The sequence below is a fragment of the Podarcis melisellensis genome, assembly GCF_964234715.1.
Source record: "Podarcis melisellensis genome assembly, chromosome: 2".
In the NCBI taxonomy this organism is placed as follows: Eukaryota; Metazoa; Chordata; class Lepidosauria; order Squamata; family Lacertidae; genus Podarcis; species Podarcis melisellensis.
This window is the reverse complement of record NC_138529.1, coordinates 10,993,914-11,017,117: the sequence shown is the minus strand read 5'-3', so window position 1 is coordinate 11,017,117 and position 23,204 is coordinate 10,993,914. Positions and strand designations below refer to the sequence as shown.

General features: G+C 47.6%; 2 protein-coding genes across 3 annotated transcripts in view; both read right to left on the bottom strand.

The window, feature by feature from the left end:
- Positions 1-23,204, bottom strand: part of GPR84 (G protein-coupled receptor 84) — a 144,710-nt gene that overhangs the window by 83,685 nt on the left and 37,821 nt on the right. The window lies entirely within an intron of this gene.
- The window catches only part of LOC309362849 (protein mono-ADP-ribosyltransferase TIPARP-like), a 197,996-nt gene that overhangs the window by 154,429 nt on the left and 20,363 nt on the right, over positions 1-23,204 (bottom strand). Inside the window, exon 1 of one of the 2 annotated variants that reach the window (XM_081898780.1) lies at positions 3,603-3,947. The exons of the other annotated variant lie outside the window; for it this stretch is intronic. The gene's annotated coding sequence lies outside the window, so the exon portion shown is untranslated. Of the gene's footprint in view, positions 1-3,602; positions 3,948-23,204 lie in introns of those variants that run through there. 2 annotated transcript variants of the gene reach the window in all.

Below are 23,204 nucleotides of genomic sequence, written 5' to 3'. Positions count from 1 at the left end.
TAGGGTCCCGCAAAGGGAGCCCCACAGACCATAAATCTGCCACTAAGGGAACTGCAACAGGTGCAGTTGGAACAATTCAGTTGTTTAAGTGAGAGAGGTATGAAGAACTTCAATCCCTCGCAAGCTGTGGTCAGACTCAACAGGGGCACTTGCACCTTTAATAGTTAGAGCCTTGAACAGAAATCAGACATTGCTCTCAAACATTGCTCTGGCTTTGTTTCTAGGTCACTTCACTGCAAGTTCTCGGCTCCAGACTTTGTCTGGCTTTGTCTGTTGAAGGAGAGGGGCTCCACCCATTTGCTGCCTTGCACTGAGCCCCTTAATCCCCCTTAATGGCTCATCACCTAGGCTATCACCTCACCAGGAGGCTGGTCTGGCTATTCCAAGAATTAAGCCTGGATTAAATTCTAACACTTGCTGAATGCAGGGATTAGAGAGGTCTGGCACACAGCATAACAGCCAAACTCCTAACAATATATAGCTGCCATTTGCTTTGCAGCCACGTTCTCCTTGGCTCCAGGTTCCCAGCAGGGCTGATCCTGCTTTAATAGAGCTCATCCTATTCCCTATTCCTTTGGATTGTAAGGATTTAGTTCCCTCATATTTGGTGAAAATTCCATTTGGGTTTCCCAGAAAAAAATCCAGCGCCTGTTACACTTTATAGCTTCCAACATGTGCTATGCCTTTTACCGATGTGGCAGCTTTGATATGTGGCTCCACGAGGAATTATGGCCTGTTCTGTAAGAGATAATCTTGGGTGGGGTGAGGGGGGCCCATGTTTTGTGTTTTTAAAAACCAAACCCACACCTACATAAAAAAAACCCTGCTTCTTAATGATGGGACTGATTAAAAAAAAAGAGAGAGAGAGAGAGAGAGAGAGAGAGAGAGAGAGAGAGAGAGAGAGAGAGAAATGTAGAGTTGGAAAGAACAAATCCAACTGCCCATTTTATAAGCCCTGCACCCTTCCTAACAGCTGATATGAACATTAAATGGGCTAAGATTTCCCCAGCATTCCTCTCCAGCTGCTAGATTTCCACCTGGCAGACTGAAATTAAAGTTTCGGGAGCAAGTGTGGCTCTAAGCATTTGTATCGTGCTTGAGAGTGTTCACAGAATCATAGAATTGGGACACGGAGGATCAATCTAGGCCAAACTACGCAGCTATCCCACACAGGGATCAAACCTGTAACCTTGGTGTTATCAGCATCACGCTTTAACCAGCTGAGCTATCAAGCTGCTACCATAGGTTTGCTCAGTAATGTGTGTGTGTGCATAGCTGCCTAAGACTATCAATTCCTATACAATAAGAGCAAGGCTTCTGCACCTTGAATGGTTGGTTAGAAGAAGGGATTTCAGCACTGAGTAGCTGGCTATGCAAGGTACAGGAACCCTCTGTTGCATATTCTGGTCGCACTATTTAAAGTACAGCTCAGGTGTGATTTACATGTGATACTGGGTCTCAAAAGCATACACATACACTTAGTTACCTGTGCAGGATTACACGTGTCTGGCTCCACATTTTAATTAGGTTGCTGTATCCTTTTCTGTAGGGATGCGGGTAGCGCTGTGGGTTAAACCACAGAGCCTAGGGCTTGCCGATCAGAAGGTCGGCGGTTCGAATCCCCGCGACGGGGTGAGCTCCTGTTGCTCGGTCCCTGCTCCTGCCAACCTAGCAGTTCAAAAGCACATCAAAGTGCAAGTAGATAAATAGGTACCGCTCCGGCGGGAAGGGGAACGGCATTTCCATGCGTTGCTCTCGTTCGCCAGAAGTGGCTTAGTCATGCTGGCCACATGACCCGGAAGCTGTACGCCAGCTCCCTCAGCCAACTGCAACCCCAGAGTCGGTCACGACTGGACCTAATGGTCAGGGGTCCCTTTACCTTTATCCTTTTCTGTGCAGCTTTGCACACCATGCATCTATGACTAAGATGTGTATCGCTCTGATGATCTTAATGCTACTCATGTAAGCACTGCCCCCTTGGTTTAAATGCAGTATTACTTAACCTATAAAATGAAATAATGAGATGCTATTTCTTGTATTCCTCCTCTCATCTCTCCTTCCATGTGGCCCCATGACCCAAATGCTCAGCAAAGCTGTATTTTAACTGCCCCCGCCTGTCTCTCTAGATATTGCCCTGTTGTGCTTTTCATCTGCATGGCCATTTGTGTGTGTGCTGCCTGACATCGCTTTTCACTCATAGACAATTGCGAACTTTGAGTTACCCATTATCTGCAGCCAGTCAACAGATATTTGCAGCATGGTGGAGACCTTGAAATAATCCATCTCGGTTGTCACATAGTGCTGGGAGACAGCCTTATGAAGAACATAAGAACAGCCCTCATGGGTCAGAACAAAGACTAATCTCATCCGGTATCCTGTTCCCATAGTGGCCAGCAGATTCCTATTTGAAGCTCAAAAGTGAAATACAAGCATAACAGCAGGCATAGGCGAACTCGGCCCTCCAGATGTTTTGGGACTACAACTCCCATTGTCCCTAGCTAAGAGGACCAGTGGTCAGGGATGATGGGAATTGTAGTCTCAAAACATCTGGAGGGCCGAGTTTGCCTATGCCTGCATAACAGCATAACTCTCATTGTTAATGGTCGCCAGTAACTGGCGTTCAGAGACATACTACCTCTTACCCCAAAAGTACTACACAGCCGCCATAATTAGTCTGATAGGTTTATCTTTTATGAAGTGTCCTAATCTCCCTTTGAAGCCATACAAACTGGTGGACATCACTACATCTTGTGGTAGCAAAGATAGCACGGCACGCCACCCTAATCTCCAAGCAATGCGATATTCCATGGTTTCCAGACTCTTACCCAGGGCTCATGTTTCCTTTTGGGAATGGGGCACAGGGGAGACTGTGGTGTCTTTATGATATATGGTTTTATTTACACATACAGTGGTACCTCGGGTTAAGTACTTAATTCTTTCCGGAGGTCCGTTCTTAACCTGAAACTGTTCTTAACCTGAAGCACCACTTTAGCTAATGGGGCCTCCCGCTGCCGCCGGGCTGCCGGAGCACGATTTCTGTTCTCATCCTGAAGCAAAGTTCTTAACTCGAGGTACTATTTCTGGGTTAGCGAAGTCTGTAACCTAAAGCGTCTGTAACCCGAGGTACCACTGTATATACAGCTCGAGCATACAATGGAGGAGTCCACAGCATCAACCCCCCAAAAGGGTCTTGTTTCTCCCATAGTCACAGCCTTGTATTCAAACAGAAATCAAACATTGTCCTCAAACATTGCTCAGACTCTCTTTCCAGCTTGCTGCTTCACTTCCAGGTAACTTACCAAACTCTTCTCTAAACTCTGTCTTTGTCTGTTGAAGGAAGGGCCTCCCACCTATTTGCTATCTCACAACGAGACTGTTAATCCTCCATCACCTCACCAGGAAACTAGTTTGGCTTGATTAGCATTTAAAACTTGCTAAAATCCAGGGATTAGAAAGGTTGGCCACATGGCTTAACACCCCAAACTCCTAATAGTGGCTCCTTGGATGCTTTCCAAACTACAATTCCCAGAATGGCTCCACAATCAAATGAGGGAAATTGAGGTCTCCTAACAACTCTCATCACTTTGCAGCAGAGACATCACCTTGCCGACAAAGCTCCGTATAGTTAAAGCTATGGTTTTCCCAGTAGTGATGTATGGAAGTGAGAGCTGGACCATAAAGAAGGCTGATCGCCAAAGAATTGATGCTTTTGAATTATGGTGCTGGAGGAGACTCTTGAGAGTCCCATGGACTGCAAGAAGATCAAACCTCTCCATTCTGAAGGAAATCAGCCCTGAGTGCTCACTGGAAGGACAGATCCTGAAGCTAAGACTCCAGTACTTTGGCCACCTCATGAGAAGAGAAGACTCCCTGGAAAAGACCCTGATGTTGGGAAAGATGGAGGGCACAAGGAGAAGGGGACGACAGAGGACGAGATGGTGGGACAGTGTTCTCAAAGCTACCAGCATGAGTTTGACCAAACTGAGGGGGGCAATGGAAGACAGGAGTGCCTGGCGTGCTCTGGTCCATGGGGTCACGAACAATCGGACACAACTAAACGACTAAACAACAACAACAACAACTCTCAGTACCCATAACAAACTACAATTCCCAGAATTCTTTGGGGGAAGCAATGACTGTTTAGACTAGAGTGCTATCCGAGTGCTATAAATGTATGGCGTGAAAGTGGCTGGTCTTTGTTTCTGGGGCAGTATATGAGGAGTATTCATACTGATTAGCTTGTGGGATGTTTACATGTCTTCCCATTAGTTGTTTATCCATCCAACACTTTCCAGTGAACTTCCCATTATTTTCCAGAAAGTCTGGTTGCGTTTTTCTAAGTTGGATAAGTTGCACTAGGAATGACAGAGTGCTGTAATCCGCTTTAATTGTGCAAACCTAAATTTCTGGTGTGCCCTTGAATCCTTCCTGCAAATTACTGACAGTCTGGAGGCATCCAAATCCACTTTTAAAAAGCATCAGGCTTTTTGTGGTTTGGAAAGTGGCAGAGGGATGCTTTGAAAAGTGTGGAATGAACACATGATTAATGGCAAGATATATAAACACCCCGTAAGCAAACCAGGATGGATGCAGTAAAAATGGTCCTTGTTGGCTCACAAACAAATCAGAATGAATGGTCAGTAAAGACCAGGTAAAATCTAAACTCTGTGTAAACTTTACATGGGAAAATTAGGGTGGATGCTCAGTAAATAGGTTGCCTGGATGAGCTCCTTTTATCTGCCCTGAATCGTCCCTGAATTTTCCCCATCCTCTCATGGGAGATGTGTGTTTCTGCCCTGGAATGGGAGATGTGGGAAGTCCGCAGCCCTCAACAAACTGTTTTTATTCAGAGATGGCTGGTGATTCCTGCAAGATGAGAAGGCAGACTTGTTGGCACTCAATGTTTACTTATGTTTTTGATGGAGCCTACAAGAGCCATGGTTGAGGCTCAACTCATCTCCCTATTTGAAATATTCACGCCTCCCAAAAATCAGCTCTGGGGCTTCAGAGGTTTGTTTTCATTGCCCCCCCCCCCGCTCCCCAAACCCCTCTGATAAACTGTCAGACTCAGCATCCCCTCCTCCCTTCTCAAATTACTTTTTGACCCAGAGTAACTGTTTTTATAGAGCTTTTGGCTGTCACGCACAAAGCCTTCCCTTCCTGGCCCAGGAAGCTGGGGAGTTATGGAATTTGTCTGCTTTGAAAGCCTCGGTTTCAGCTCGTCTGGTCTTCTTTGGCTGTAAACTGTCTTTCTCAGCCTGAAATGTGTGGAAAGTTTAGCTGCTGCCCTCCCTAGCCAAGTAAGATGAGTCTAATGTGAGTTAGGAATTTTGAGGGCCGGCCTCAGATCCTTTGTTGCCTGAGGCAGAAGACAAGACAAGATGGCGCCTCCTTTGTTCCTGTGTTCCATGTTCAAAAGCTGACCAGACTGGCAGCTCAAATCTTACTTTCACCCTGGTCATGGGACAGGGTCCCCCACTGTACCTTAGGGCAGCATAGGGGGCACAGGGCAGGTCGTGTGGCACACACAGTAATGTTTGCTCTCCGCTCCTCAGTATTTGCTGCCTGAGGCAACTGCTTCACTCTGCCTCATGGTAGGAGTGGCTCTGGAACAGAGGGAGGATGAACACTTGGAGCAGGCATAGGCAACCCGGCCCTCCAGATGTTTTGGGACTACAACTCCCATCATCCCTAGCTAACAGGACCAGTGGTCAGGGATGATGGGAACTGTAGTCTCAAAACATCTGGAGGGCCGAGTTTGCCTATGCCTGACTTGGAGGAAGGGCTATAGCTCTGCAGTGGAGCATTTACCTTGCATGTGGAAGATTCTAGGTTCAGTCCTCATCATCTCCAGGTAGGGCCAGTGTAGACAATACTTGAGCTAAACAGACTAATTGTCTGACCTGGCAGCAGGCAGCTTGCTATGTTCCTAAGATGTTGCAGAAGGAATGATCAGCCCCTGACCTGCAAAAGTGCCCTTGATAAATAAGAAACCGAGGTGAAGGCATCTGCGTTAAACACCTTCTCCACTTGTAACCCGCTTTTCAGTAAAAGAATTCTTTCCAAAGTGGTTTTACAAAATAAAAAACACAACCAATTAAAAAATATTCCCTAAATTCCAGCTCCCTTACAGTCAAGGCTCCAAACAGGTGTTTTTCCTCTGTGGCTTGCTATGAGAGGAAATCGGATCTAAGGAGCCCAGATCTAAACGAATACTGCAAAAGATATTAACACACTTCCATGTGTGCATTCTTTCTGCGGTCTTCTTATCCCATCTCGCTTCCTTTCTCTGATTGCTGTGAACATGCTTTTGTGACCGGAGCAGCTGGGGCTTATCAGAGAAAATTCCTGGGAAGCGAGTTGCAATCACGGAAGCGTTGTGTCCTAAAAACGATTATCCCACCAGAGAAAAGGAAAACTACAGTGGCACAACTAGCAAATCTAGAAGCAGCAGCAAGGTAGCATATGTACCAAATAACTGGCAGCCCATGGGCAAGTGATAAGCAATCGACCAATCCTCAAATTGTTTGTTGATAGCTCAGTGCTTTACAACCACCTGGAAGCCTTTGCAACGATGGGTGGATATTCATCTCTGTTGTGCATCTGTAACATTAACGCTCAGAAACATTCCCTGTTGCAACTGTTTATATTGATGCACACCCAGAGGAAGGGGGGGGGACCCCAAACTAAGACAGCTCCTTCTTGCTGGTCTGATGAACTGCAACTGCAGATGCAAAGGGACAGTTGGACCAAAGGTTCCTCTCCTCAGCTGACATGTGCTTGACAAAGCAGTCCGCAGCACTGGTCTGTTCACACAAGTAGTGTAATGTGAAGGATGGATTCCCACAGAACTGTGTAGCGTGTTGGCTCCAGAGAGCAAGCAGGCATTCCCTGATTTGGGGAGTCCAAGTCCGTATAGTTAAAGCTATGGTTTTCCCGGTAGTGATGTATGGAAGTGAGAGCTGGACCATAAAGAAGGCTGATCGCCGAAGAATGGGTGCTTTTGAATTATGGTGCTGGAGGAGACTCTTGAGAGTCCCATGGACTGCAAGAAGATCAAACCGATCCATTCTGAAGGAAATCAGCCCTGAGTGCTCACTGGAAGGACAGATCCTGAAGCTGAGGCTCCAAGACTTTGGTTACCTCATGAGAAGAGAAGACTCCCTGGAAAAGACCCTGATGTTGGGAAAGATGGAGGGCACAAAGAGAAGGGGACGACAGAGGACGAGATGGTTGGACTGTGTTCTCGAAGCTACCAGCATGAGTTTGACCAAACTGCAGGAGCAGTGGAAGACAGGAGTGTCTGGCGTGCTCTGGTCCATGGGGTCATGAAGAGTCGGACACGACTGAACGACTAAACAACAACATCCTTTAGACCAGAGGTAGGCAACCTAAGGCCCATGGGCTAGATGCGGCCCAATCACCTTCTCAATCCTGGAATGCTCTGGGAATCAGTGTTTTTACATGAGTAGAATGTGTCCTTTTATTTAAAATGCATCTCTGGGTTATTTGTGGGGCCTGTCTGGTGTTTTTACATGAGTAGAATGTGTCCTTTTATTTAAAATGGGTTATTTGTGGGGCCTGTCTGGTGTTTTTACATGAGCAGAATGTGTGCTTTTATTTAAAATGCATCTCTGGGTTATTTGTGGGGCATAGGAATCTGTTCATATTTTTTTTTCCAAAATATAGTCTGGCCCCCCACAAGGTCTGTGGGATGGTGGACCGGCCCATGGCTGAAAAAGGTTGCTGACCCCTGATTAAACTCACCCAAACAAGCATATTAGAGAGGCTGCTCTACCATTAGGCAACGGGAGACAACTGCTTCAGGCAGCCCTTCTGGGTACATTGGAAGGTCAGTTACTATGATTTTTTTAAATAGATTTCTTATTTTTACTTCTAGGATGGGAGAGAGATACTTGGGAGGTTTTTCTGCCAGATACCAAAAGAGGAGGAGTGAGTATACAGCTCTAGCTCAGGCAGCAAAATGATTTGGGCCAACTCTCTGTATCAGTCACAGATAATTCCAGATAACTGACTCTTCCAGCCAGGGCAACAGGCAAACGCTCAAAGTGTGCTAAATGCATTTTGAGTTCTCCAACAGAGGAGCAAAATGTCCCCACTTCCCAAATGCACCACCTCATTTACAGGCACGAAATGGAAGGAATTCCTGTCATTTCCCTGAGGGTGCGCATGCCTTGGACTTTATTAGGAGGATATTACCAGGGCAGCAAGTTGTGCGTGTTTCTCTCTCGCTCCTTTAATATTTCCCCCCCCCTATGTATTTATTTCTTTTTTTGCTTGTGGACTCTTGCCCCAGTGCTGCAGAATGCTGCTGCGTCCAGAGACTTGGGGCTGGGCTGGGGGAGACTTGTGGCCTCCACACCGCCAGGAAGAGATCCTTTGCTACAGCTGCTGCTGCAGGGGAAATTAAGACTGCTTTCAGATAAGGAACATAGGGTGTTTTTATGTACTGAGTTGAATAGGATCCAAAATGCAGCACTCTGATTGGTCCTAGAACAATAGGATCCAAAATGCAGCAGTCTGATTGGTCCTAGAACAATAGGCTCCAGAATGCAGCAGTCTGATTGGTCCTAGAACAATAGGGTCCAGAATGCAGCAGTCTGATTGGTCCTAGAACAATAGGGTCCAGAATGCAGCAGTCTGATTGGTCCTAGAACAATAGGGTCCAGAATGCAGCAGTCTGATTGGTCCTAGAACAATAGGGTCCAGAATGCAGCAGTCTGATTGGTCCTAGAACAATAGGGTCCAGAATGCAGCAGTCTGATTGGTCCTAGAACAATAGGGTCCAGAATGCAGCAGTCTGATTGGTCCTAGAACAATAGGGTCCAGAATGCAGCAGTCTGATTGGTCCTAGAACAATAGGGTCCAGAATGCAGCAGTCTGATTGGTCCTAGAACAATAGGATTCAGAATGCAGCAGTCTGATTGGTCCTAGAACAATAGGATCCAAAATGCAGCAGTCTGATTGGTCCTAGAACAATAGGGTCCAGAATGCAGCAGTCTGATTGGTCCTGGAACAATGCAGCAGTCTGATTGGTCCGCAGGAGCCACCCAATCCAGGTGGAAGTGAATCCGCAACCTGATTGGCCCCCAGGAGAATCCCTGAATTAGCCAATCATGTGCAGTCCATTGTGTAAATAATGTATATAAAAATTGTGTACATAATGTCTATAAAGCAGATATTGTGGGGGAACTTTCATTCCTCCTCACCACTGTGAGCTGAATAAAGAGCATGAAATCCACCCTCGACTCCGAGTATATTTCAGGTGTGATCACCATGCCTCATTCATGCACGTTCTATTGGGATGATGGTGACTTCCAGATGACATAATAACCCACCCACATTTCCCCAGTGCTGTTTCTGTCCCTTTTTTTTTCTTACTGCGGGAAAACCCTCCTTTGGCTGCCTTGGGTGAGATGCTTCTCGTGAGATGCCTTTCTCACAGATCATCTGTTAGTCTGTCCAAATGATGTAATCCAGCTGCAACCTCTTCTGTGCAAAAGGAAGCCCTAGCATTTACCGTATTTTTTGCTCCATAAGACGCACCTGACCATGACACACCTAGTTTTTAGAGGAGGAAAGGGGGAAAGCCCTGTTTTTTGGGAGATCAGCTCACAGTTGTGCAGCTTCTTTTGCAAAGGGGAAAAAAACCCCTTTTTCGAGGATCAGCTCACAGTTGTTGAACTTACTTTGCAAAGGGGAAAAAATTCTGTTTTTATAGGGGCCAGGGCCAGAAAGCGAGCCAGTGACCGACCACACATTCGCTCCATAAGACGCACAGACATTTCCCCTTACTTTTTAGGAGGAAAAAAGTGTGTCTTATGGAGCAAAAAATACGGTATTTTAAAACAACAGAAGGCTATTTTAAACTGCATCTCTCCCCACTTCCAATCACTTTTGGTGTCAGGAGAAACAGGCATATTGAGAGGTTTTGATTTATAATCAGGACCACAGTGGTGACCAGGCCCATCTCCCCCACACCAGAGCCCCAACCTGATTGCCTTTAGGGATGTTTTTGGGGGTTTTTAAGAATGCGTGTATGTTGGGCTGAACCACATGCACCATGTAATTTGTCCTGTGAGATAAGGAAGGGCCGAGGAGAAGGCAGTGGTGAGACCACTGCATATTGTATATACACAGAGAGACACAGAGTGCTAATGCATTCTAGCGTGGAGGAAAGCAAACTGCAATTCTGCTTACAGCAGGATTGCAAAAGCTGGGCAGTTTGGATTTGATATCCTGCTTTATCACTACCCTAAGGAGTCTCAAAGCGGCTAACAATCTCCTTTCCCTTCCTCCCCCACAACAAACACTCTGTGAGGTGAGTGAGGCTGAGAGACTTCAGAGAAGTGTGACTGGCCCAAGGTCACCCAGCAGCTGCATGTGGAGGAGCAGGGAAGCGAACCCGGTTCACCAGATTACGAGTCCACTGCTCTTGACCACTACACCACACTGGCTCTCTTATGGAGCCTTTTGTCTGGAAACATCCTAAGTCGATAGAGATGTAGCAGGGGGTGGGTGGGAGGAACAAAACTATTTCTCTACTATCAATGGCAAGCCCACCTCGGGGGAATCCTTGGGAAATGATTTGGCATCTTCTCTTCCAAGGTTTGAGCTGAAAGCACTCACCTGCACACTTTCAGCTGGCTGCTCTATGGCTGCCACCTTCTCTTCCTCTTTTTCTTGGGGAGCAAAGTGCCCCTCAACTGGCTCCCTGGGAGGAGAGGAGGTTTGCTCCACTAGGCTGCAGGGAGCATCCTTTCTCAGCAGGTAGAGTGAGCTGCAGAGGTAGTGATGGGGCAAGGGGAGCAGGGAGACTGTGGGGAGGGAGTGAAAAAGTGTGCGCACAGAGAAGTCCCTGCCCACAACTTTGTTGTTCCCCTGGTAATGGAATCTTGCAGTGTCAGTGAATTTCCTGCATGTGGGGTGGAGGGAATGGGGCTGGGGGTTGGGCAATGCAAGCGGGACGTGTGTGTGTGTGTGTGTCTAGGGCAGTGTCATTTCCACCCAGCTTTGCCATGATGGAGAGCAGCGCATCTGCACAATTCATGGCCTGCGGGGTGCTCGGCGCAACCATTCCGACACTGCCGTTGATATATGTGCTTGCCGTGCATCGCTAATGCGGGCCAAGCAGATGGCACCGCAGCCATTAAAGGAATAAATAACGGGCACCGCAGCCTTCCTGGCATGGGGAGTAGGTGCTCTCTGCCACCTGGACAGATCCCTCCAAGCAGGGGAAGGGAGACACCTAATGGTCACCCCTGGACTACACAGCTAGGCAAGGTGTCCTGAACACAAGTTTCTCCAGGGATAGTCTCTCTCTCTCTCTCTCTCTCTCCCATCTCCTTTGAAGTGGGTGTAAGAATATAGGAAAATCTCAACAGCTTCTAATAATTCTATAATTCTGTTTTTGAATGCATATAGCACCTTGTTTTGCTCTAAGGGATCCCAAGGCAGTTTTACCTTTCAGGAGGCTGTTTCACAGAGCTTTGGCATGTGTGCATGTTGCATTTATTTCAGCAATCATCTCCCCCCAAGTTCCTATCAGTGTGGCAGGTGGTGAGTAGACAAGGTAACTTCAGGGTCAGCCAGAGTGGTGTCATGATCAGAGCGTTGGGTAAGACCAGAGGGAACCTGGATTCAAATCTCCCAAGCAGCCACAAAATATACTGGGTGATCTTGGGCCAGCCAGTTGTCATTGCTTAGCCTTATGGTGATGTTGTGGGAGCATGAAGTGGCAGGACAGCGCACACCATGTACACGGCCCTCAGCTGCTTGGAGATATTGTGGAATAAGCAATATGCAATAATACATATTGTTGTGTACCGTTGTTCAGTACACAGCTCCTGCCAACCTAGCAGTTCGAAATCACGTCAAAGTGCAAGTAGATAAATAGGTACCACTCTGGCGGGAAGGTAAATGGCATTTCTGTGCGCTGCTCTGGTTCACCAGAAGTGGCTTAGTCATGCTGGCCACATGACCCGGAAGCTGTACGCTGGCTACCTCGGCCATTAAAGTGAGATGAGCGCCGCAACCCCAGAGTCATCCACGACTGGACCTAATGGTCAGGGGACCCTTTACCTTTACCTTAGAAAATAAATCAGAACAAACAAAAACTTGTAAAGGTTACAAAAAAATGTTATTATGGTTAACCAGACCTAATATGGTTTTTATGAAAACGAATTCCAAATATAATTTAATTTGTCCATGGCAAGTCTACGTTTATACACAACTTGTTCATGTGTAGTGAGTTTGTACATATCTTCAATAGAATTGGGCCAGGGAGCTGCATTTTTATTTTGCCAGTTCATCAATACCTGTCTTTTTGCACGGAGAGTATTTTCATATTATTCGTTTGTTAGATTCCATGTATTGGGTATATAATTCCAAAGGATATTTTCCTTTGAAAATTTAAAATTATTCTGTACAGTTGTGTCGATCGTCTCTCTTACCTTTTGCCAAAAAATTATCAATATAGGACATTGTACAAACATATGTTTTAGAGAAGCATTATCCCTGATACATCTCTAGCAGCAAGATGTCGTAATAAGTTTTAAATACTCTTTTTAGTACAACAAAAGCAATATGTAGTAACATGCCCATGGTGAAAAGGAAAAGTGACCACAATCAGAAAATCTTAGGATCTAAATCAGAGCTGGGAGACGGTGGCCTCAAAGATATTGATGGACTTCATCTCTCTTCCTCCTTGACCCTTAGCCATGTTGGCTTGGGCAGATGGAAATTGTAGTCCAGGAACATCTGGAAGGCCACAGGTCCCCATCCTTGGTGTATTGAGTCTCATGTCACACATAAAAAGCAGCCCCAAGCCTGAAAAATACAGGTGTCCAAGTCTGAACACAGGAGGCTGTCAGGTAATTGGTCCAGAAGATCAGTACATTGGCCAATCTCACTCAGAGCTGGCAGCGTCCCAGGCAGAGAATATTGAACATCACCTGCTGGCTGTTCCTTCTAACCAGAGATGCATGGGATTGAATCAGGGACCATCTGCATTCAAAGCATTTGTTTGACCACAGAACTGTGGGCAAGATCTCCAGCCACAGCCTCTCTCTCCTAAACTCCCTCCAACCTCTGTGCCTTCTGCTCATCTTCCTCCTCTTTGGTAGTCAAACTGATCTCTCTCCTCTTCGTGCTGTCCTTCCAATTCCATCCCTTCAAAATCTACCCATGGGGTTTTTGTGTGTGTGAAGCCTTTCATTAGCTCCCATTTAGCCTGGCTTGAGGGACGCGGGTGGCACTGTGGGTTAAACCACAGAGCCTAGGACTTGCCGATCAGAAGGTCGGTGGTTCGAATCCCTGCGACAGGGTGAGCTCCTGTTGCTCGGTCCCTGCTCCTGCCAACCTAGCACTTCGAAAGCGCATCAAAGTGCAAGTAGATAAATAGGTACCACTCCGGCGGGAAGGTAAACGGTGTTTCCGTGTGCTGCTCTGGTTCGCCAGAAGTGGCTTAGTCATGCTGGCCACATGACCCGGAAGCTGTATGCCGGCTCCCTTGGCCAATAAAGCGAGATGAGCGCCGCAACCCTAGAGTCGGCCACGACTGGACCTAATGGTCAGGGGTCCCTTTACCTTTTACCTTTAGCCTGGCTTGAGCCTCCACAGCCCCCTGACTCTGAGCCACAACACATATAATGCAGAATAAGGTGGCTGGTGGCCACTGGAGCTGATGGGGTGGAAAGCAGAGAGACCAACAAGAGATGGAGCCAGAAAGCCAATGACAAGCAGAGCCCACACATTCTAGTTTTATTGCCACTTTCCCTCCTGCTCAGTTCCACAAGGGTAACACTGGGACTAAGGAGGAGGAAGCTGACCCTCTGGACCAGTTGTAAGTAAGGTAGGCAGGTAGTGGTTGAGGGCCGATGAAGGTTGGTGGGGCAATGCCCCATTCAGCCTAACTGACCAGCCTCCACTATACTTGTGATACAGAAATTGCAGAATTTAGGCTTCATAGCTGTTGTTGGAAGTTTGTGGCTTGGTGGTGTGGAGAGAATAAAGTTTGAGAAAGAACTTCTTTGAAAAGTCCTTTGAGGTCAGAGCTAAATGGCAAAGAGGGCAACAACCACTCAAAGGATGAGGTTCTCTATGGCGAATCAACATACAGACAGTAGCATCAAATGGTTGAGTGAATCAGTCCAAACTCTCTTCGGAACCTGCTACTGATCGGCTTAACTGAGTAACTGGTGCTATTGAAGGGAGTGGGTAGAGATTCATTTTTGTCTCCACCTTCACTTAGTTCAAAATATTATGTTGTTGCTGTTTAGTCGTTTTGTTGTGTTCGACTCTTTGTGACCCCCTGGACCAGAGCACTCCAGGCACTCCTGTCTTCCACTGCCTCCCGCAGTTTGGTCAAACTCATGCTGGTAGCTTCGAGAACACTATTCAACCATCTCGTCCTCTATTGTCCCCTTCTCCTTGTGCCCTCCATCTTTCCCAACATCAGGGTCTTTTCCAGGGAGTCTTCTCTTCTCATGAGGTGGCCAAAGTATTGGAGCCTCAGCTTCAGGATCTGTCCTTCCAGTGAGCACTCAGGGCTGATTTCCTTCAGAATGGAGAGGTTTGATCTTCTTGCAGTCCATGGGACTCTCAAGAGTCTCCTCCAGCACCATAATTCAAAAGCATCAATTCTTTGGCGATCAGTCTTCTTTATGGTCCAGCTCTCACTTCCATACATCACTACTGGGAAAACCATAGCTTTAACTATACGGACCTTTGTCGGCAAGGTGATGTCTCTGCTGTTTCAGATGCTGTCTAGGTTTGTCATTGCTTTTCTCCCAAGAAGCAGACGTCTTTTAATTTCGTGGCTGCTGTCACCATCTGCAGTGATCATGGAGCCCAAGAAAGTAAAATCTCTCACTGCCTCCACTTCTTCTCCTTCTATTTGCCAGGAGGTGATGGGGCCAGTGGCCATGATCTTCATTTTTTTTTATGTTGAGCTTCAAACCATATTTTGCGCTCCAAAATATTATAATTGTCTATCACACCCTCCTTTAGGATTCTTCCAGGTGGGCGTTTATTGTGGGACTGATGCTCCTCGTGAATCCATATATTTATATTTTTTGCCATGGCCACATGATGTTATCATCATCAAAATACCAGCCTACATCTCTCCATCCCACCCCATTAATTTAGGGCTACCCTTACCAGGATAATCTGATAAATGGGGTGTGATGCCTACAACCCGTTTGCAGTATCTCAAAGACCTATTTACAATCTGAAGTCCCCTTCTGGAATTTATTTCCAAGCTAAAAAAGTCTCCATTTGGCCTTTCCTTGTAGGGCAGGCAACCCAAACCTCTCCAACATTTTAGCTGTTCTTCCTGGGTCCATATTATACCCTATTTGAGATAGGTTTCCTCTGTCTCCTACGTCCGTTATACACTTTACAGAAAACAGCAGCTAGCCTTTGATTTTCTCCCATCAAGCTTGGACTCTTGGCTCCCATCTCTCAAATGAGAGAAGCATCCAAGATTTTGAGGAGAGCTGTTGGTATTTCCAGGGTTATGTCTTCAGCTCCGGAAGGGGCACACAAGCATTGAGTCTGTACTCCCCAAGGAGTCTGGACTTCTGTGTCTAACCTCTCTAATTGGTAGCTCTCCTGGAAAGGTGGTGAGGGGATGGACGTAAGGGCATTTTGTGTCACGGTCAAGCCAAAGAACGCTGCTCTTTCCCATGAGTCTCTCTGCTCGGGACTTAGGTTCATGCTGTTGCCACGGCAGCAGCGTTACCTCAGCAGCTGCCTGGGCATAATTAGGTGGGGCATAAATCACAGCTGCCTGGCACAGATGCTAGGACTGGCGTTGTCCTGCCGGCTCGACGTCTCTGAGCCCAGCCAGGTCATGGGCTGAGTTGACAGGACCCACAGTATGGTGCCTTCTATGAGCTCAGGGCACAAAATATTGTCGCCATTGGCGGCCTTCACTTCTGACAAGGCCAGGAGGGAGTATTCCCCCTGGGATAGGAGTCATCTTGCGGCATCTATCCAGTGCTGGATTAAACTTCATGTCCTAAGCCTGGTGGATCTCTCTCTCACTCTCTCTCTCTCTTTCTCCCTCTACAGTTTCCAATTTTTGGCAGATCTTTCTGAAATCTGGGTGCCACCTGCATAGGCAAAAAGGTAACTTTGTGCTAGCAGAACTGCCCCCCCCCATGGTGGCGTGACCCTCTGGCCCTCAGATGTTGTTGGTCTTAAGAGCCCACCAGCCCCAGCAAGTATGGCCAGTGGCTAGAGGTTATGGGAGCTGTGGTCCAATAACATTTGATGGGTCACAGGTTTCCTGTTCCTATGAATCTAAAGTAAGTAGGAAATGGTGATCACAGGCAATGCTGGTTGGGCCTGGCCGGAGGTGGGTGGGTTGGACAAGAACATCTGGGAGGCCACAGATTTCCTGCCCTTGATCTAGACCAGTTTCCCAAACTTGGGTCTACATCAGTTTTTGGACCACAACTCCCATTACCTCTAGCTAGAGGACCAGTGGTCAGGGATGATGGGAATTGTAGTCCAAAAACAGCTGGAGACCCATGTTTGGGAAACCCTCATCTAGAAGTTTAAGAAAGTGGACCTAAGAGGCCCAATCCCTCTTCTTAATAGGAAAAGCTGTGGCTTGCTAGAATGCGGGCAAGCAACAGAGACTGTATCTCCTGTGCTGCAAAAAGGGAAGGCTCTGGCTATAGGGGAAATGGCTTGTCTGCTGCATCATCAAGGCAAATATGTGTTAGATTTCCACTCTTTATTCAGGAATAGGGAACCTGTGGCCCTTGGTTCCTCTTGCATGCAAGGCTGATGCCCTGCCACTGAATTATAACCCTTCCTGTTGCGTATCTCTATACTGAACCCCGTCGAAATGAAGGGTAACAACCGAAAGAATGCTCTTCTTGGAGGTAGTATTCTTACCAAAGCCAGACGAGTCATCACATATTTTGCACCCTTGTCCCAGGCGTTGAAAGTTGACTACAACAGCCAGCTCTCTGCATATGCCCAGAGACACTCTAAACAGGTTCAGAGATCTGAAGGAGGGAGAGGTAAAATAAAGCACCACTAGTCTGCCTAAGACTCGTGTCAGACATGGGTGGCGCTGTGGTCTAAACCACAAAGCCTAGGGCTTGCCGATCTGAAGGTTGGCAGTTTGAATCCCCACGACGGGGTGAGCTCCCATTGCCCTGTCCCAGCTTCTGCCAACCTAGCAGTTCGAAACCATGTCAAAGTGCAAGTAGATATATAGGTACCACTCCGGCGGGAAGGTAAATGGCGTTTCCGTGTGCTGCTCTGGTTTGCCAGAAGCGACTTAGTCATGGTGGCCACATGACCCATAAGCTGTACGCCGGCTCCCTCGGCCAGTAAAGCGAGATGAGCACCGCAACACTAGAGTCGTCTGCGACTGAACCTAATGGTTAGGGGTCCCTTTACCCTTACCTTTTTAGTCTGCCTAAGAAGTTGTGGAACATTGCAAGTACAGTCGTACCTTGGAAGTTGAACGGAATCTGTTCCAGAAGTCCATTCAACTTCCAAAATGTTCCAAAACCAAACCGCAGCTTCTGATTGGCTGCAGTAAGCTACTGCAGCCAATCAGAAGCTGTGGAAGCCCCATCAGAAGTTTGGGTTCCAAAAGAATGTTCGCAAACTGGAACAATCACTTCTGGGTTTGCGGCGTTCGGGAGCCAAAACAGACAAGTTCCAGGGCATTTGGGATCTAAGGTACGACTGTACACTATTAGCAGGAGGGGAATTTTTTTCCTGCTTGCTTGCCTCCTTGTATATCTGTTTCTGTGATTGCAGTGAAAGGAGAGAATGCAGTAAAAGGGCCAGTGAATTATAGAGTCCAGTCGCGGACGACTCTGAGGTTGCGGCGCTCATCTCGCTCTATAGGCCAAGGGAGCCGGCATTTGTCTGCAGACAGCTTCTGGGTCATGTGGCCAGCATGACTAAGCTGCTTCTGGCGAACCACAGCAGCGCATGGAAGCTCCATTTACCTTCCCGCTGGAGCGGTACCTATTTATCTACTTGCACTTGACGTGCTTTCGAACTGCAAGGTGGGCAGGAGCAAGGACCGAACAATGGGAGCTCACCCCGTCGTGGGGATTCAAACCGCCGACCTTCTGATCGGCAAACCCTAGGCTCTGTGGTTTAGACCACAGCACCACCCGCATTCCTTATAGAACTCAAATAGACTTTAAACTACCAGCCCTGGAGCAGGGCACATTCCATCCCCTTTACTTTCTCTTAATTTTCAACAACTTCCATCTCCAATAAGTGGAGAGGTTGCCATCTAGTGACACTTTTGAGCAAAGTCATTAAAAAACCCCAACAACCTAGGGCTGAAGCAGAACCAAACAGAGGAGGCTGCCTTGAAGATGGCTCCACCTTTCTCAATAATGTCTACACAACTGGCAACAGGGTTTTCCAGACAGGGGCTTTTCTCAGAGCCACCTGGAAATGCAAGGGACTGAACCTTCTGCATGGAACAGCTTGTGTTCTGCCACTGAGCTGCCGCCCTTCCAAATAAAAGCCAAGCCAACGTTTCAGAATTCTGGTCTTGAAAGAATTGTCCTCCTTTGCTTTTAAGGTTCAGCATTGAGCAATTCGGTAGGGACCCGGCGGCACTGTCGGTTAAACCACAGAGCCTAGGACTTGCAAATCAGAAGGTCGGCAGTTTGAATCCCCGTGACAGGGTGAGCTCCCGTTGCTCAGTCCCTGCTCCTGCCAACCTAGCACTTCGAAAGGACATCAAAGTGCAAGTAGATAAATAGGTACCGCTCCGGCGGGAAGGTAAATGGCATTTCCGTGCACTGCTCTGGTTCGCCAGAAGCGGCTTAGTCATGCTGGCCGCATGACCCAGAAGCTGTACGCCAGCTCCCTCGGCCAATAAAGTGAGATGAGCGCCACAACCCCAGAGTCGGTCACGACTGGACCTAATGGTCAGGGGTCCCTTTACCTTTACCTTTATTGAGTAATTTATTAAACAAACATAAATAAACTATCTGAGCAAATTAAAGTATATTTTACTGGGTTCAAAGGGTGAGTTCAGCGTGGGCCTCTCCCAGATATCAGGGCTTCAGTTTGACAGGGCTGCACAATCTTGTTGCTAATGATGAATATTAAGGCAATTTTGTTAGAACCGACTGTCCCAATACAGTATGTTTACACTTTGGGTGGGGGTTGTTTTATCCCTAACACTAGCATTATTTTACAAATGGGAGTGCTGCACAGGGAAAGGATCAAACAGAGAATATAAAAATTTCCACCCATTTTTGCAGTTCGGTTATTTTATCGCTGCCTCTTTTTGTTACGTTCCACTCCAGAAGATAGAGAGGGAAACCCCTTTCATCAGCACTTCCAACTCATCCTTTCCTGCCAATATCCAACCAAGGAGATGCATGTGGAGGGAAGGAGGTTTCCGAGACCCTGTCACTTGCTGGATCAGGAACATGAGAAGCTGCCTTCTACTGAGTTGGATCACTGATCCACCTGGCTCAGTATTGTCTACAGTTCTGCAGGGTTCCGGGCAGGAGCAGTGGCGTAGCGTGGGTTGTCAGCACCCGGGGCAAGGCAAGTAATTTGTGCCCCCTAACCCTAACCCCAGATGTTGCGCCTGGTGCGGCCGGCCCCCCCCTGCACCCCCCACGCTACGCCACTGGGCAGGAGTCATTTCCACCCCTTCTTGGAGATACTGGGCTTTCAACCCTGGGACCTTTCAAATGCAAAGCAGATTGTGATGGCCTGGGAATCGGATTCAGAGGCTGAACTTGAGGAATCCCAGCCTGCACAGGAGTCCCTGCCTCCAGGACCAGCTGAGCTGGGGCTGGGGCCTGAGCCTGAGCCTGAAGGGTCCTCACCTGTGTCAGATCCTCAGGAGCAGACACCAGCTGAGTCTTAACTGGCTCCTGAGATGATGGAGGACCCATTGCCTGCAGGTGCTCCACTCTCAGCCCCGTCAGAGGAAGCTGAGGTTGCCTCTGGGTCCGGTAACCCTCCAGCCTCTCCTGAGCTGCAGAGGCTCAGGGCAGAGAGGCGGAGGGAACTAGGTTCTCGCAGGAGGAGTGCTCGCCTCCAGGCCAGGAGAGGCAAGTCACCTGTGGACCGGGGCCGCCCTATGCCTCGGGGCAGATAAAAGCCAGCCAGCCCCAGTCCCAAGTTGTCTCAGGAACTGGGTAAGCACCATCTCAAAGGAATGGCCAGACTACCAGGAAAGGCAATCAGATAAGGCATTATCAGATAACCTGGCAGACAGGAAAAACAACAACATTCAAATTTCTGTTGTAGACCGCCTTTTCTGTGATGTAGGTATTATGTATCCTGGGGGGTGGTCTTGGGTTACACCCTTTCTGTGATGTATGTATGATGTATGGAGGGGTGGTCTTGAGCTCCAGGGCAGGGAATTTAAAATGTCTATATAAGGGCAGACACAGCTTTGTTCTGGGTCCTCCTCCTTTCCTGCGTGTGAGGGGAGCACCCTGTTGCAACAGCGTTAATAAACATCAGGCTTACTAGCTGCTTTGCTTCTCAATATTCTCTGGTTGGCCTCTGTTATTTTCTCCTACGGATAGGGAACCCACTTAAGGGCTCTTGGATACCCCATAAGGGAAGAAGGGCAGATTTTGTTTACAACAACACCACACCCAAGACTGTATGCCTAATGTTTGTGTGTGTGTTTGTGACAGGTCTGCTTCCTGATGAGGCCTTTTCCTCCATGAATTTGTCTAGTATTCATCTGCAGCCATCCAAGTTGGTGGTCCTCATTGTCTCCTGTGGCAGAGAGTTCCATAGTTTAACTGTGCACTGTGTGACATCCGTCCTGAATCTTTCAACATTCAGCTTCAAGACAGTCCTTAGCCTGCCTCCTGTGAGTCATGGGGGCCTGAGCCCTGGGTTTTTTGGGGTTCAGATCTCCTGCCCTGCACCCCACTTCTAAACTTTAACACACACACACACTGCTTACACTGCTGAATGTGCTTTAACACACACCATCTTAATTTGCTCAGAGACCTAAACTTGCATCATTGCATATGGAAATCATATGCAAATTACAGCCATATGGGGGGGGGATGCCCTGAAGCAACACCCCTGTGCTGATAAGAAGAAAAAGATTCTCTGAATTCTGCAGCCCCAGAGGCCTCTCTTGGAAGTTCCTCTGCTAGGGGAGCTGTTCCTGGAGAGCTTGAAGAGGGAAAGGGAGATTTATGGCCCTTAAGTGTGAACTGCCTAGCAATATATCCAATCTGCTGCTGCTGGGGAGGATCGCTTAAGATGCATCACTGGGCAGAACAATGAAAGGAAATCCAAGGCCCCTGCTGGAGAGAGGCTGCGGTGCTTTGCCAAAGAGTAAACTCAATTGGGGAAAAAAATGAGACTTTCCTTAATGATAATAATAATAATTATAATAATAAATTTATATATATATACCCTACCCTCCCCAACCAAGACCGGGCTCAGGGCGGCTAACAACCAATAATAAAAACAAGTTGATTGAAATACAACTTAAAAAACAAGATTAAAATACAACAGTAAAACAATTAAAACATAAAAATGCAGCCTCATCACAGGAGGAGAAAGGAAAAAAGAAAGAGGGGGAGGGAATCAAATTGACTCCAAGCCAAAGGCCAGGCAGAACAACTCTGCCTTACAGGCCCTGTGGAAAGAAATCAGATCCTGCAGGGCCCTGGTCTCATGAGGCAGAGCGTTCCACCAGGCCGGAGCCAGGCCGGCACTGGTTGAGGCTATTCTAACTTCCTTAGGGCCCGGAACCTCTTTGTAGTTTAGTCGTTTAGTCGTGTCCAACTCTTCGTGACCCCATGGACCAGAGCACGCCAGGCACTCCCGTCTTCCACTGCCTCCCGCAGTTTGGTCAAACTCATGTTGGTAGCTTCGAGAACACTGTCCAACCATCTCATCCTCTGTCGTCCCCTTCTCCTTGTGCCCTCAATCTTTCCCAAAGTCAGGGTCTTTTCCAGGGAGTCTTCTCTTCTCATGAGGTGAGCAAAGTATTGGAGCCTCAGCTTCATGATCTGTCCTTCCAGTGAGCACTCCGGGCTGATTTCCTTAAGAATGGAGAGGTTTGATCTTCTTGCAGTCCATGGGACTCTCAAGAGTCTCCTCCAGCACCAGAATTCAAAAGCATCAATTCTTTGGCGATCAGCCTTCTTGATGGTCCAGCTCCATACATCACTACTGGGAAAACCATAGCTTTAACTTTGTCGGCAAGGTGATGTCTCTACTTTTTAAGATGCTGTCTAGGTTTGTCATTGCTTTTCTCCCAAGCAGCAAGCGTCTTTTAATTTTGTGACTGCTGTCACCATCTGCAGTGATCATGGAGCCCAAGAAGGTAAAATCTCTCACTGCCTCCATTTCTTCCCCTTCTATTTGCCAGGAGGTGATGGGCCCAGTGGCCATGATCTTCCTTTTTTTGATGTTGAGCTTTAGCCCCTATTTTGCGCTCTCCTCTTTCACTCTCATTAAAAGGTTCTTTAATTCCTCCTCACTTTCTGCCATCAAGGTTGTGTCATCTGCATATCAGGAGGTGATGGGCCCGGGACCTCTAGGCTGTTGCTATTTATGGACCTTAAGGTCCTTCGTGGGGCATACCGGGAGAGGCGGTCCCATAGTTACGAGGGTCCTAGGCCGTGTAGACAAGCAAAGAATGGAGCTGTCCCTGTGATGCAAAGTCCTAGCTTGAAAAGTAAACATGATGGGAATGTTGGGACTGCTGTGGGAAAAAGAGGGACAGTCATTTCACAGTGCGCAGCACCGGAATTACCTCAGAGTGTAATATGAGCTGTACAGGAAGTACAGGAAGTGTTTGTCACTAGACTGCTGGAGTTTGAAGAGAGCAGTCATGTTTTTTGTAACGCTGCAAAGACATAAATAAAGGCATGTAAATACGTTTCTGTCTATCTCTTTCCCCTGCCTGGGGGGGGGGGCAGGAAAGAGGGGTGTGTTCTTCTCACGTTTGAGAAGAATCGCCGATCGAGACCTTGCCTGCGCTTGCTGGGGAATGCAGCCAGGGAGGTCAACAGGGAATCAAGCCGGGTGCCTGGGATTGCTGCCAGCTTCTCCTGAGAAGGGCTTGAATTTCCCGACAGTCTTCAGTTAGAACAAACATATGTTTGGACCCCCCCCCCAAGGCTCATCTAAACTTGATGATGAGGACGGGCTGTAGCTTAATGGTAGAGCTT